The sequence below is a fragment of the Cervus elaphus genome, chromosome 1 (assembly GCF_910594005.1).
Source record: "Cervus elaphus chromosome 1, mCerEla1.1, whole genome shotgun sequence".
In the NCBI taxonomy this organism is placed as follows: Eukaryota; Metazoa; Chordata; class Mammalia; order Artiodactyla; family Cervidae; genus Cervus; species Cervus elaphus.
The window spans coordinates 16,028,462-16,041,164 of record NC_057815.1 but is presented as its reverse complement, the minus strand read 5'-3'; positions in this window follow the sequence as shown (position 1 = coordinate 16,041,164).

The window sequence follows — 12,703 nt, the reverse complement described above, 5'->3', positions numbered from 1 at the left end:
TATCTTTCACACGGTCCGTGGCTGTAAGAATAGACTTTATGTTTCACAAGGTCCGTGGCTCTGGGAATTGAATTTATCTTTCACATTGTCTGTGGCTATGGGGTAGACTTTATCTTTCATACGGTCCATGCCTGTGGGATAGACTTTAACTTTCACATGGTCCGGGGCTGTGGTATAGACTTTATCTTTCACACGGTCTGTGGCTGTGGGATAGACTTTATCTTTCACACGGTCCCTGCCTGTGGGATAGACTTTTTCACACGGTCCTTGGCTGTGGGGTAGACTTTATCTTTCACATGGTCCTTTGCTGTGGGAGTAGTCTTTATGTTGCACACGGTCCGTTGCTGTGGGAATAGACTTTATGTTTCACAAGGTCCGTGGTTCTGGGAATAGAATTTATCTTTCACATGGTCCGTGGCTGTGCGATAGACTGTATCTTTCACACGGTCCGTGGCTGTGGGATAGACTTTATCTTTCACTCGGTCCGTGCCTGTGGGATAGACTTTTTCACACGGCCCGTGCCTGTGGGATAGACTTTATCTTTCACACGGTCCATGCCTGTGGGATAGACTTTATCTTTCACACGGTCCGTGGCTGTGGGATAGACTTTTTCACACGGTCCTTGCCTGTGAGATAGACTTTATCTTTCACACGGTCCGTTCCTGTGGGATAGACTTTATCTTTCACACGGTCCGTGACTGTGGGATAGACTTTATCTTTCACATGGTCCATTGCTGTGGGATAGACTTTATCTTTCACACGGTCAGTGCCTGTGGGATAGACTTTATCTTTCACACGGTCCGTAGCTGTGGTGTAGACTTTATCTTTCACATGGTCCGTGCCTGTGGGATAGACTTTATCTTTCACACGTTCCGTGTCTGTGGGGTAGACTTTATCTTTCACACGGTCCCAGGCTGTGGGAGTAGACTTTATCGTTCATACGGTCCATGTCTGTGGGAATAGACTTTATGTTTCACAAGGTCCGTGGCTCTCGGAAGAGACTTGATCTTTCACATGGTCCGTGTCTGTGGGGTAGACTTTCCCTTTCACATCGTCCGTGGCTGTGGGATAGCCTCAATCATTCACACAGTCCGTGGCTGTGGGAATAGACTCTATCTTTCACAGGGTCCATGGCTGTGGGATAGACTTTATCTTTCACACGGTCCGCAGCTGTGGGGTAGACTTTATTTTTCACACGGTCCGTGGCTGTGGTAGTAGACTTTATGTTTCACACGGTCCGTGGCTGTGGGAATAGACTTTATGTTTCACACAGTCCGTGGCTCTGGGAATAGACTTTATCTTTCACACGGTCCGTGCCTGTGAGGAAGACTTTATCTTTCACACGGTCCGTGCCTCTGGGATAGACTTTATGTTTCACACGGTCCGTGGCTGTGCGATAGACTTTTTCACACGGTCCGTGCCTGTGGGATAGACTTTATCTTTCACATGGTCCGTGGTTGTGGGATAGACTTTATCTTTCACACGGTCCGTGCCTGTGGGATAGACTTTATCTTTCGCATGATCCGTGCCTGTGGGATAGACTGTATCTTTCACACGGTCCGTGGCTGTGGGATAGACTTTATCTTTCACAAGGTACGTGCCTGTGGGATAGACTTTATCTTTCACATGGTCCGTGCCTCTAGGACAGACTTTATCTTTCACACGGTCCGTGGTTGTGGGATAGATTTTATCTTTCACACAGTCCGTGGCTGTTGGAATAGACTCTATCTTTCATACGGTCCATGGCTGTGGGATAGACTTTATCTTTCACACGGTCCTTTGCTGTGGGGTAGACTTTATCTTTCACACGGTCCGTGGCTGTGGGAATAGACTTTATATTTCACACTGTCCGTGGCTCAGGGAATAGACTTTATCTTTCACACGGTCCGTGCCTGTGGGGTAGACTTTATCTTTCACACGGTCCGTGCCTGAGGGATAGACTCTATCTTGCACATGGTCTGTCGCTGGTGGAATAGACTCTATCTTTCACACGGTCCATGGCTGTGGGTTAGACTTTATCTTTCACACGGTCTGTGGCTGTGGGAATAGACTTTATCTTTCACAGAGTCCATGCCTATGGAATAGACTCTGTCATTCACATGGTTCGTGGCTGTGGGATAGCCCCTATCTTTCACACGGTCCGTGGCTGTGGGAATAGACTGTATCTTTCACATGGTTCGTGGCTGTGGGAGTAGACTTTATCTTTCACATGGTACGTGGATGTGGGAATAGACTTTATGTTTCACACGGTCCGTGGCTCTTGAAATAGACTTTTTCTTTCGCACGGTCCGTTCCTGTGGGATAGACTTTATCTTTCACATGGTCCGTGGCTGTGGGGTAGACTTAATCTTTCACACGGTCCGTGGCTGTGGGAACAGACTCTATCATTCACACTGTCCGTGGCTGTGGGGTAGACTTTATCTTTCACACGGTCCGTGCCTGAGGGATAGACTCTATCTTGCACATGGTCTGTCGCTGTGGGAATAGACTCTATCTTTCACACGGTCCATGGCTGTGGGTTAGACTTTATCTTTCACACGGTCCGTGGCTGTGGGAGAAGACTTTATCTTTCACAGAGTCCATGCCTGTGGGATAGACTCTCTCTTTCACATGGTCCGTGGCTGTGGGATAGCCCCTATCTTTCACACGGTCCGTGGCTGTGGGGTAGACTTTATCTTTCACATGGTCCGTGGCTGTGGGAGTAGTCTTTATCTTTCCACGGTCCATGGCTTGGGAATAGACTTTATGTTTCACAAGGTCCGTGGCTCTGGGAAGAGACTTTATCTTTCACATGGTCCGTGGCTGTGGGTTAGATTTTATCTTTCATACGGTCTGTGACTGTGGAACAGACGTTATCGTTCACATGGTCCGTGGCTGTCGTAGAGACTTTATCTTTCACACGGTCCGTGGATGTGGGATAGACTTTATCTTTAACACGGTCCGTGCCTGTGAGATAGACTCTATGTTTCACACTGTCCGTGGCTGTGGGATAGACTCTATCTTGCACATGGTCTGTGGCTGTGGGAATAGAGTGTATCTTTCAAACGGTCCCTGGCTGTGGGGCAGACTTTATCTTTCACACGGTCCGTGGCTGCGGGGTAGACTTTATCTTTCACACGGTCCTTGGCTGCCGGGTAGACTTTATCTTTCACACGACCCGTGGCTGCGGGGTAGACTTTATCTTTCACACGGCCCGTGGCTGTGGGAATAGACTTTATGTTTCACAAGGTCCGTGGCTCTGGGAATTGATTTTATCTTTCACATTGTCCGTGGCTGTGGGGTAGACTTTATCTTTCATACGGTCCGTGCCTGTGGGATGGACTTTATCTTTCACACGGTCCGTGCCTGTGGGATAGTCTATATCTTTCACACGATCCGTGGATGAGGGAATAGACTTTATCTCTAACACGGTCCATGCCTGTGGGATAGACTCTATCTTTCACATGGTCCGTGGCTGTGGGATAGCCTCTATCTTTCACACAGTCCGTGGCTGTGGGAATAGACTCTATCTTTCACACGGTCCATGGCTGTGGGATAGACTTTATCTTTCAGACGGTCCGTGGCTGTGAGGTAGACTTTATTTGTCACACGGTCCGTGGCTGTGGTAGTAGACTTTATCTTTCACACGGTCCGTGGCTGTGGGATAGACTTTATCGTTCACACGGTTCGTGGCTGTGAGGTAGACTTTATTTGTCACACGGTCCGTGGCTGTGGTAGTAGACTTTATCTTTCACATGGTCCGTGGCTGTGGGGTAGACTTTATCTTTCACACGGTCCATGGCTGGGGGTAGACTTTATCTTTCACACAGTCCGTGGCTGTGGGATAGACTTTATCTTTCACACGGTCCATGGATGGGGGGTAGACTTTATCTTTCACACGGCCTGAGGCAGTGGGGTAGACTTTATCTTTCACACGGCCCTTGGCTACAGGGTTGACTTTATCTTTCACACGGCCCGTGGCTGTGGGGTAGACTTTATCTTTCACATGGTCCGTGCCTGTGGGGTAGACTTTATCTTTCACACGGTCCGTGCCTGTGGGATAGACTTTATCTTTCACATGGTCCGTGCCTGTGGGATGGACTGTATCTTTCACACGGTCCGTGGCTGTGGAATAGACTCTAACTTTCACATGGTCCATGGCTGTGGGATTAGACTCTATCTTTCACACGGTCCATGGCTGTGGGGTAGACTTTATCTTTCACACGGTCCTTGGCTGTGGGGTAGTCTTTATCTTTCACACGGTCCGTGGTTGTGGGATAGCCTCTATCTTTCACACAGTCCGTGGCTGTTGGAATAGACTCTATCTTTCATACGGTCCATGGCTGTGGGATAGACTTTATCTTTCACACGGTCCTTGGCTGTGGGGTAGACTTTATCTTTCACACGGTCCGTGGCTGTGGGAACAGACTTTATATTTCACACTGTCCGTGGCTCAGGGAATAGACTTTATCTTTCACACGGTCCGTGCCTGTGGTGTAGACATTATCTTTCACACGGTCCGTGCCTGAGGGATAGACTCTATCTTGAACATGGTCTGTCGCTGGTGGAATAGACTCTATCTTTCACACGGTCCATGGCTGTGGGTTAGACTTTATCTTTCACACGGTCTGTATCTGTGGAATAAACTTTATCTTTCACAGAGTCCATGCCTATGGGATAGACTCTGTCATTCACATGGTCCGTGGCTGTGGGATAGCCCCTATCTTTCACACGGTCCGTGGCTGTGGGAATAGACTGAATCTTTCACATGGTCCGTGGCTGTGGGAGTAGACTTTATCTTTCACATGGTACGTGGATGTGGGAATAGACTTTATGTTTCATACGGTCCGTGGCTCTGGAAATAGACTTTTTCTTTCGCACGGTCCGTTCCTGTGGGATAGACTTTATCTTTCACATGGTCCGTGGCTGTGGGGTAGACTTAATCTTTCACACGGTCCGTGGATGTGGGAACAGACTCTATCATTCACACTGTCCGTGGCTGTGGGGTAGACTTTATCTTTCACACGGTCCGTGCCTGAGGGATAGAGTCTATCTTGCACATGGTCTGTCGCTGTGGGAATAGAGTCTATCTTTCACACGGTCCATGGCTGTGGGTTAGACTTTATCTTTCACACGGTCCGTGGCTGTGTGAATAGACTTTATCTTTCACAGAGTCCATGCCTGTGGGATAGACTCTGTCTCTCACATGGTCCGTGGCTGTGGGATAGCCCCTATCTTTCACACGGTCCGTGGCTGTGGGGTAGACTTTATCTTTCACATGGTCCGTGGCTGTGGGAGTAGTCTTTATTTTTCACACGGTCCGTGGCTGTGGGAATAGACTTTATGTTTCACAAGGTCCGTGGCTCTGGGAAGAGACTTTATCTTTCACATGGTCCGTGGCTGTGGGTTAGATTTTATCTTTCATACGGTCCGTGACTGTGGAACAGACGTTATCTTTCACATGGTCCGTGGCTGTCGTAGAGACTTTATCTTTCACACGGTCCGTGGATGTGGGATAGACTTTATCTTTAACACGGTCCGTGCCTGTGAGATAGACTCTATCTTTCACACTGTCCGTGGCTGTGGGATAGACTCTATCTTGCACATGGTCTGTGGCTGTGGGAATAGAGTGTATCTTTCAAACGGTCCGTGGCTGTGGGGCAGACTTTATCTTTCACACGGTCCGTGGCTGCGGGGTAGACTTTATCTTTCACACGGTCCGTGGCTGCCGGGTAGAATTTATCTTTCACACGACCCGTGGCTGCGGGATAGACTTTATCTTTCACACGGCCCGTGGCTGTGGGAATAGACTTTATGTTTCACAAGGTCCGTGGCTCTGGGAATTGATTTTATCTTTCACATTGTCCGTGGCTGTGGGGTAGACTTTATCTTTTATACGGTCCGTGCCTGTGGGATGGACTTTATCTTTCACACGGTCCGTGCCTGTGGTATAGACTATATCTTTCACACGATCCGTGGATGAGGGAATAGACTTTATCTCTAACACGGTCCATGCCTGTGGGATAGACTCTATCTTTCACATGGTCCGTGGCTGTGGGATAGCCTCTATCTTTCACACAGTCCGTGGCTGTGGGAATAGACTCTATCTTTCACACGGTCCGTGGCTGTGAGGTAGACTTTATTTGTCACACGGTCCGTGGCTGTGGTAGTAGACTTTATCTTTCACACGGTCCGTGGCTGTGGGATAGACTTTATCTTTCACACGGTCCGTGGCTGTGAGGTAGACTTTATTTGTCACACGGTCCGTGGCTGTGGTAGTAGACTTTATCTTTCACATGGTCTGTGGCTGTGGGGTAGACTTTATCTTTCACACGGTCCATGGCTGGGGGGTAGACTTTATCTTTCACACAGTCCGTGGCTGTGGGATAGACTTTATCTTTCACACGGTCCATGGCTGGGGGGTAGACTTTATCTTTCACACGGCCTGAGGCAGTGGGGTAGACTTTATCTTTCACACGGCCCGTGCCTGTGGGGTAGACTTTAGCTTTCACACGACCCGTGGCTGTGGGGCAGACATTTCTTTCATATGGCCCGTTCCTGTAGGATAGACTTTATCTTTCACACGGTCCGTGCCTATGGGATAGACTTTGTCTTTCACACGGCCCGTGGCTACAGGGTAGACTTTATCTTTCACATGGTCCGTGCCTGTGGGGTAGACTTTATCTTTCACACGGTCCGTGCCTGTGGGATAGACTTTATCTTTCACATGGTCCGTGCCTGTGGAATGGACAGTATCTTTCACACGGTCCGTGCCTGTGAGATAGACTCTAACTTTCACATGGTCCGTGGCTGTGGGATAGACTCTATCTTGCACATGGTCTGTGGCTGTGGGAATAGAGTGTATTTTTCAAACGGTCCCTGGCTGTGGGGCAGACTTTATCTTTCACACGGTCCGTGGCTGCCGGGTAGACTTTATCTTTCACACGACCCGTGGCTGCGGGGTAGACTTTATCTTTCACACGGCCTGTGGCTGTGGGAATAGACTTTATGTTTCACAAGGTCCGTGGCTCTGGGAATTGATTTTATCTTTCACATTGTCCGTGGCTGTGGGGTAGACTTTATCTTTCATACGGTCTGTGCCTGTGGGATGGACTTTATCTTTCACACGGTCCGTGCCTGTGGGATAGACTATATCTTTCACACGATCCGTGGATGAGGGAATAGACTTTATCTCTAACACGGTCCATGCCTGTGGGATAGACTCTATCTTTCACATGGTCCGTGGCTGTGGGATAGCCTCTATCTTTCACACAGTCCGTGGCTGTGGAAATAGACTCTATCTTTCACACGGTCCATGGCTGTGGGATAGACTTTATCTTTCACACGGTTCGTGGCTGTGGGAATAGACTTTATCTTTCACACGGTCCGTGGCTGTGGGAATAGACTTTATCTTTCACACGGTCCGTGCCTGTGGGATAGACTTTATCTTTCACACGGTCCGTGGCTGTGGGATAGACTCTATCTTTCCCTTGGTCCATGCCTGTGGGATAGCCTCTATCTATCACACGGTCCGTGGATGTGGGAATAGACTTTATCTTTCACACAGTCCATGCCTGTGGGATAGACTCTATCTTTCACATGGTCCGTGGCTGTGGGATAGCCTCTATCTTTCACACGGTCCGTGGCTGTGGGAATGGGCTTTATCTTTCACACGGTCCGTGGCTGTGGGGTAGACTTTATCTTCAACAAGCTCCGTGGTTGTGGGATAGACTTTATCTTTCATACAGTCCGTGGCTGTGGGGTAGACATTATCTTTCACAAGGTCAGTGGCTGTGGGGTAGACTTTATCTTTCACACGGCCCGTGCCTGTGGCATAGACTTTATCTTTCACACGGCCCGTGCCTGTGGCATAGACTTTATCTTTCACACGGCCCGCGCCTGTGGGGTAGACTTTATCTTTCACACGGCCCGTGGCTGTGGGGTAGACTTTATCTTTCACACGGTCCGTGGCTGTGGGAATAGACTTTATCTTTCACAAGGTCCGTGGCTCTGGGAAGAGACTTTATCTTTCACATGGTCCGTGGCTGTGGGTTAGATTTTATCTTTCATACGGTCCGTGACTGTGGAACAGACGTTGTCTTTCACATGGTCCGTGGCTGTCGTAGAGACTTTATCTTTCACACGGTCCGTGGATGTGGGATAGACTTTATCTTTAACACGGTCCGTGCCTGTGAGATAGACTCTATCTTTCACACTGTCCGTGGCTGTGGGATAGACTCTATCTTGCACATGGTCTGTGGCTGTGGGAATAGAGTGTATCTTTCAAACGGTCCCTGGCTGTGGGGCAGACTTTATCTTTCACACGGTCCGTGGCTGCGGGGTAGACTTTATCTTTCACACGGTCCTTGGCTGCCGGGTAGACTTTATCTTTCACACGACCCGTGGCTGCGGGATAGACTTTATCTTTCACACGACCCGTGGCTGTGGGAATAGACTTTATGTTTCACAAGGTCCGTGGCTCTGGGAATTGATTTTATCTTTCACATTGTCCGTGGCTGTGGGGTAGACTTTATCTTTCATACGGTCCGTGCCTGTGGGATGGACTTTATCTTTCACACGGTCCGTGCCTGTGGGATAGACTATATCTTTCACACGATCCGTGGATGAGGGAATAGACTTTATCTCTAACACGGTCCATGCCTGTGGGATAGACTCTATCTTTCACATGGTCCGTGGCTGTGGGATAGCCTCTATCTTTCACACAGTCCGTGGCTGTGGGAATAGACTCTATCTTTCACACGGTCCATGGCTGTGGGATAGACTTTATCTTTCACACCGTCCGTGGCTGTGAGGTAGACTTTATTTGTCACACGGTCCGTGGCTGTGGTAGTAGACTTTATCTTTCACACGGTCCGTGGCTGTGGGATAGACTTTATCTTTCACACGGTCCGTGGCTGTGAGGTAGACTTTATTTGTCACACGGTCCGTGGCTGTGGTAGTAGACTTTATCTTTCACATGGTCTGTGGCTGTGGGGTAGACTTTATCTTTCACACGGTCCATGGCTGGGGGGTAGACTTTATCTTTCACACAGTCCGTGGCTGTGGGATAGACTTTATCTTTCACACGGTCCATGGCTGGGGGGTAGACTTTATCTTTCACACGGCCTGTGGCAGTGGGGTAGACTTTATCTTTCACACGGCCCGTGCCTGTGGGGTAGACTTTAGCTTTCACACGACCCGTGGCTGTGGGGCAGACATTTCTTTCATATGGCCCGTTCCTGTAGGATAGACTTTATCTTTCACACGGTCCGTGCCTATGGGATAGACTTTGTCTTTCACACGGCCCGTGGCTACAGGGTAGACTTTATCTTTCACACGGCCCGTGGCTGTGGGGTAGACTTTATTTTTCACATGGTCCGTGCCTGTGGGGTAGACTTTATCTTTCACACGGTCCGTGCCTGTGGGATAGACTTTATCTTTCACATGGTCCGTGCCTGTGGAATGGACTGTATCTTTCACACGGTCCGTGCCTGTGAGATAGACTCTAACTTTCACATGGTCCGTGGCTGTGGGATAGACTCTATCTTGCACATGGTCTGTGGCTGTGGGAATAGAGTGTATCTTTCAAACGGTCCCTGGCTGTGGGGCAGACTTTATCTTTCACACGGTCCGTGGCTGCCGGGTAGACTTTATCTTTCACACGACCCGTGGCTGCGGGGTAGACTTTATCTTTCACACGGCCTGTGGCTGTGGGAATAGACTTTATGTTTCACAAGGTCCGTGGCTCTGGGAATTCATTTTATCTTTCACATTGTCCGTGGCTGTGGGGTAGACTTTATCTTTCATACGGTCCGTGCCTGTGGGATGGACTTTATCTTTCACACGGTCCGTGCCTGTGGGATAGACTATATCTTTCACACGATCCGTGGATGAGGGAATAGACTTTATCTCTAACACGGTCCATGCCTGTGGGATAGACTCTATCTTTGACATGGTCCGTGGCTGTGGGATAGACTATATCTTTCACACAGTCCGTGGCTGTGGGAATAGACTCTATCTTTCACACGGTCCATGGCTGTGGGATAGACTTTATCTTTCACACGGTCCGTGGCTGTGAGGTAGACTTTATTTGTCACACAGTCCGTGGCTGTGGTTGTAGACTTTATCTTTCACACGGTCCGTGGCTGTGGGATAGACTTTATCTTTCACATGGTCCGTGGCTGTGAGGTAGACTTTATTTGTCACACGGTCTGTGCCTGTGGTAGTAGACTTTATCTTTCACATGGTCCGTGGCTGTGGGGTAGACTTTATCTTTCACACGGTCCATGGCTGGGGGGTAGACTTTATCTTTCACATGGTCCGTGGCTGGGGGGTAGACTTTATCTTTCACACGGTCCCTGGCTGTGGGGTAGACTTTATCTTTCACACGGTCCATGGCTGGGGGGTAGACTTTATCTTTCACATGGTCCGTTGCTGGGGGGTAGACTTTATCTTTCACACGGCCTGTGGCAGTGGGGTAGACTTTATCTTTCACACGGCCCGTGCCTGTGGGGTAGACTTTAACTTTCACACGGTCCATGGCTGGGGGGTAGACTTTATCTTTCACATGGTCCGTGGCTGGGGGGTAGACTTTATCTTTCACACGGCCTGTGGCAATGGGGTAGACTTTATCTTTCACATGGCCTGTGCCTGTGGGGTAGACTTTATCTTTCACACGGCCCGTGGCTGTGGGGTAGACATTTCTTTCATATGGCCCGTTCCTGTAGGATAGACTTTATCTTTCACACGGTCCGTGCCTATGGGATAGACTTTGTCTTTCACACGGCCCGTGGCTACAGGGTAGACTTTATCTTTCACACGGCCCGTGGCTGTGGGGTAGACTTTATCTTTCACATGGTCCGTGCCTGTGGGGTAGACTTTATCTTTCACACGGTCCGTGCCTGTGGGATAGACTTTATCTTTCACATGGTCCGTGCCTGTGGTATGGACTGTATCTTTCACACGGTCCGTGGCTGTGGAATAGACTCTAACTTTCACATGGTCCGTGGCTGTGGGATTAGACTCTATCTTTCACACGGTCCATGGCTGTGGGGTAGACTTTATCTTTCACATGGTCCGTGGCTGTGGGGTAGCCTTTATCTTTCACACGGTCCGTGGCTGTGGGAACCGATTCTATCTTTCACACTGTTCGTGCCTGTGGGATAGACTTTATCTTTCACATGGTCCATGGCTGTGGGGTAGACTTTAACTTTCACACGGTCCGTGGCTGAGGGATAGACTTTTTCACACGGTCCGTGCCTGTGGGATAGACTTTATCTTTCACACGGTCCGATCCTGTGGGATAGACTTTATGTTTCACACGGGCCCTGGCTGTGGGATAGTCTTTTTCACACGGTCCGTTGCTGTGGGATAGACTTTATCTTTCACACGGTCCATTGCTTTGGGATAGACTTTATCTTTCACATGGTCAGTGCCTGTCGGATAGACTTTATCTTTCACATGGTCCGTGGCTGTGGGATAGACTTTATCTTTCACACGGTCCGTGGCTGTGGGAATAGACTTTATCTTTCACGTGGTCTGTGCCTGTGAAATAGATTTTATCTTTCACATGGGCCGTGGCTGTGGGGTAGTTTTTATCTGTCACATGGTCCGTGGCTGTGGGAGTAGTCTTTATCTTTCACACGGTCCGTGGCTGTGGGAATAGTCTTTATGTTTCACAAGGTCCGTGGCTCTGGGAATTGAATTTATCTTTCACATTGTCCGTGGCTGTGGGGTAGACTTTATTTTTCATACGGTCCGTGCCTGTGGGATAGACTTTATCTTTCACATGGTCCGGTGCTGTGGTATAGACTTTATCTTTCAAACGGTCCGTGGCTGTGGGATAGACTTTATCTTTCACACGGTCCCTGCCTGTGGGATAGACTTTTTCACACGGTCCTTGGCTGTGGGGTAGACTTTATCTTTCACATGGTCCTTGGCTGTGGGAGTAGTCTTTATGTTTCACACGGTCCGTGGCTGTGGGAATAGACTTTATGTTTCACAATGTCCGTGGCTCTGGGAATAGAATTTATCTTTCACATGGTCCGTGGCTGTGCGATAGACAGTATCTTTCACACGGTCCGTGGCTGTGGGATAGACTTTATCTTTCACACGGTACGTGCCTGTGGAATAGACTTTATCTTTCACACGGTCTGTGCCTCTAGGACAGACTTTATATTTCACACGGTCCGTGCCTGTGGGATAGAATTTTTCACACGGCCCGTGCCTGTGGGATAGACTTTATCTTTCACACGGTCCATGCCCATGGAGTAGACTTTATCTTTCATACGGTCCGTGGCTGTGGGATAGACTTTTTCACACGGTCCGTGCCTGTGGGATAGACTTTATCTTTCACACGCTCCGTGCTTGTGGGATAGACTTTATCTTTCACACGGTCAGTGCCTGTGGGATAGACTTTATCTTTCACACGGTCCGTGGCTGTGTGGTAGACTTTATCTTTCACACGGTCCGTGCCTGTGGGTTAGACTTTATCTTTCACACCTTCCGTGTCTGTGGGGTAGACTTTATCTTTCACACGGTCCCAGGCTGTGGGAGTAGACTTTATCGTTCATACGATACATGTCTGTGGGAATAGACTTTATGTTTCACAAGGTCCGTGGCTCTCGGAAGAGACTTTATCTTTCACATGGTCCGTGGCTGTGGGGTAGACTTTATCTTTCACATGGTCCGTGGCTGTGGGATAGACTTTATCTTTCACATGGTC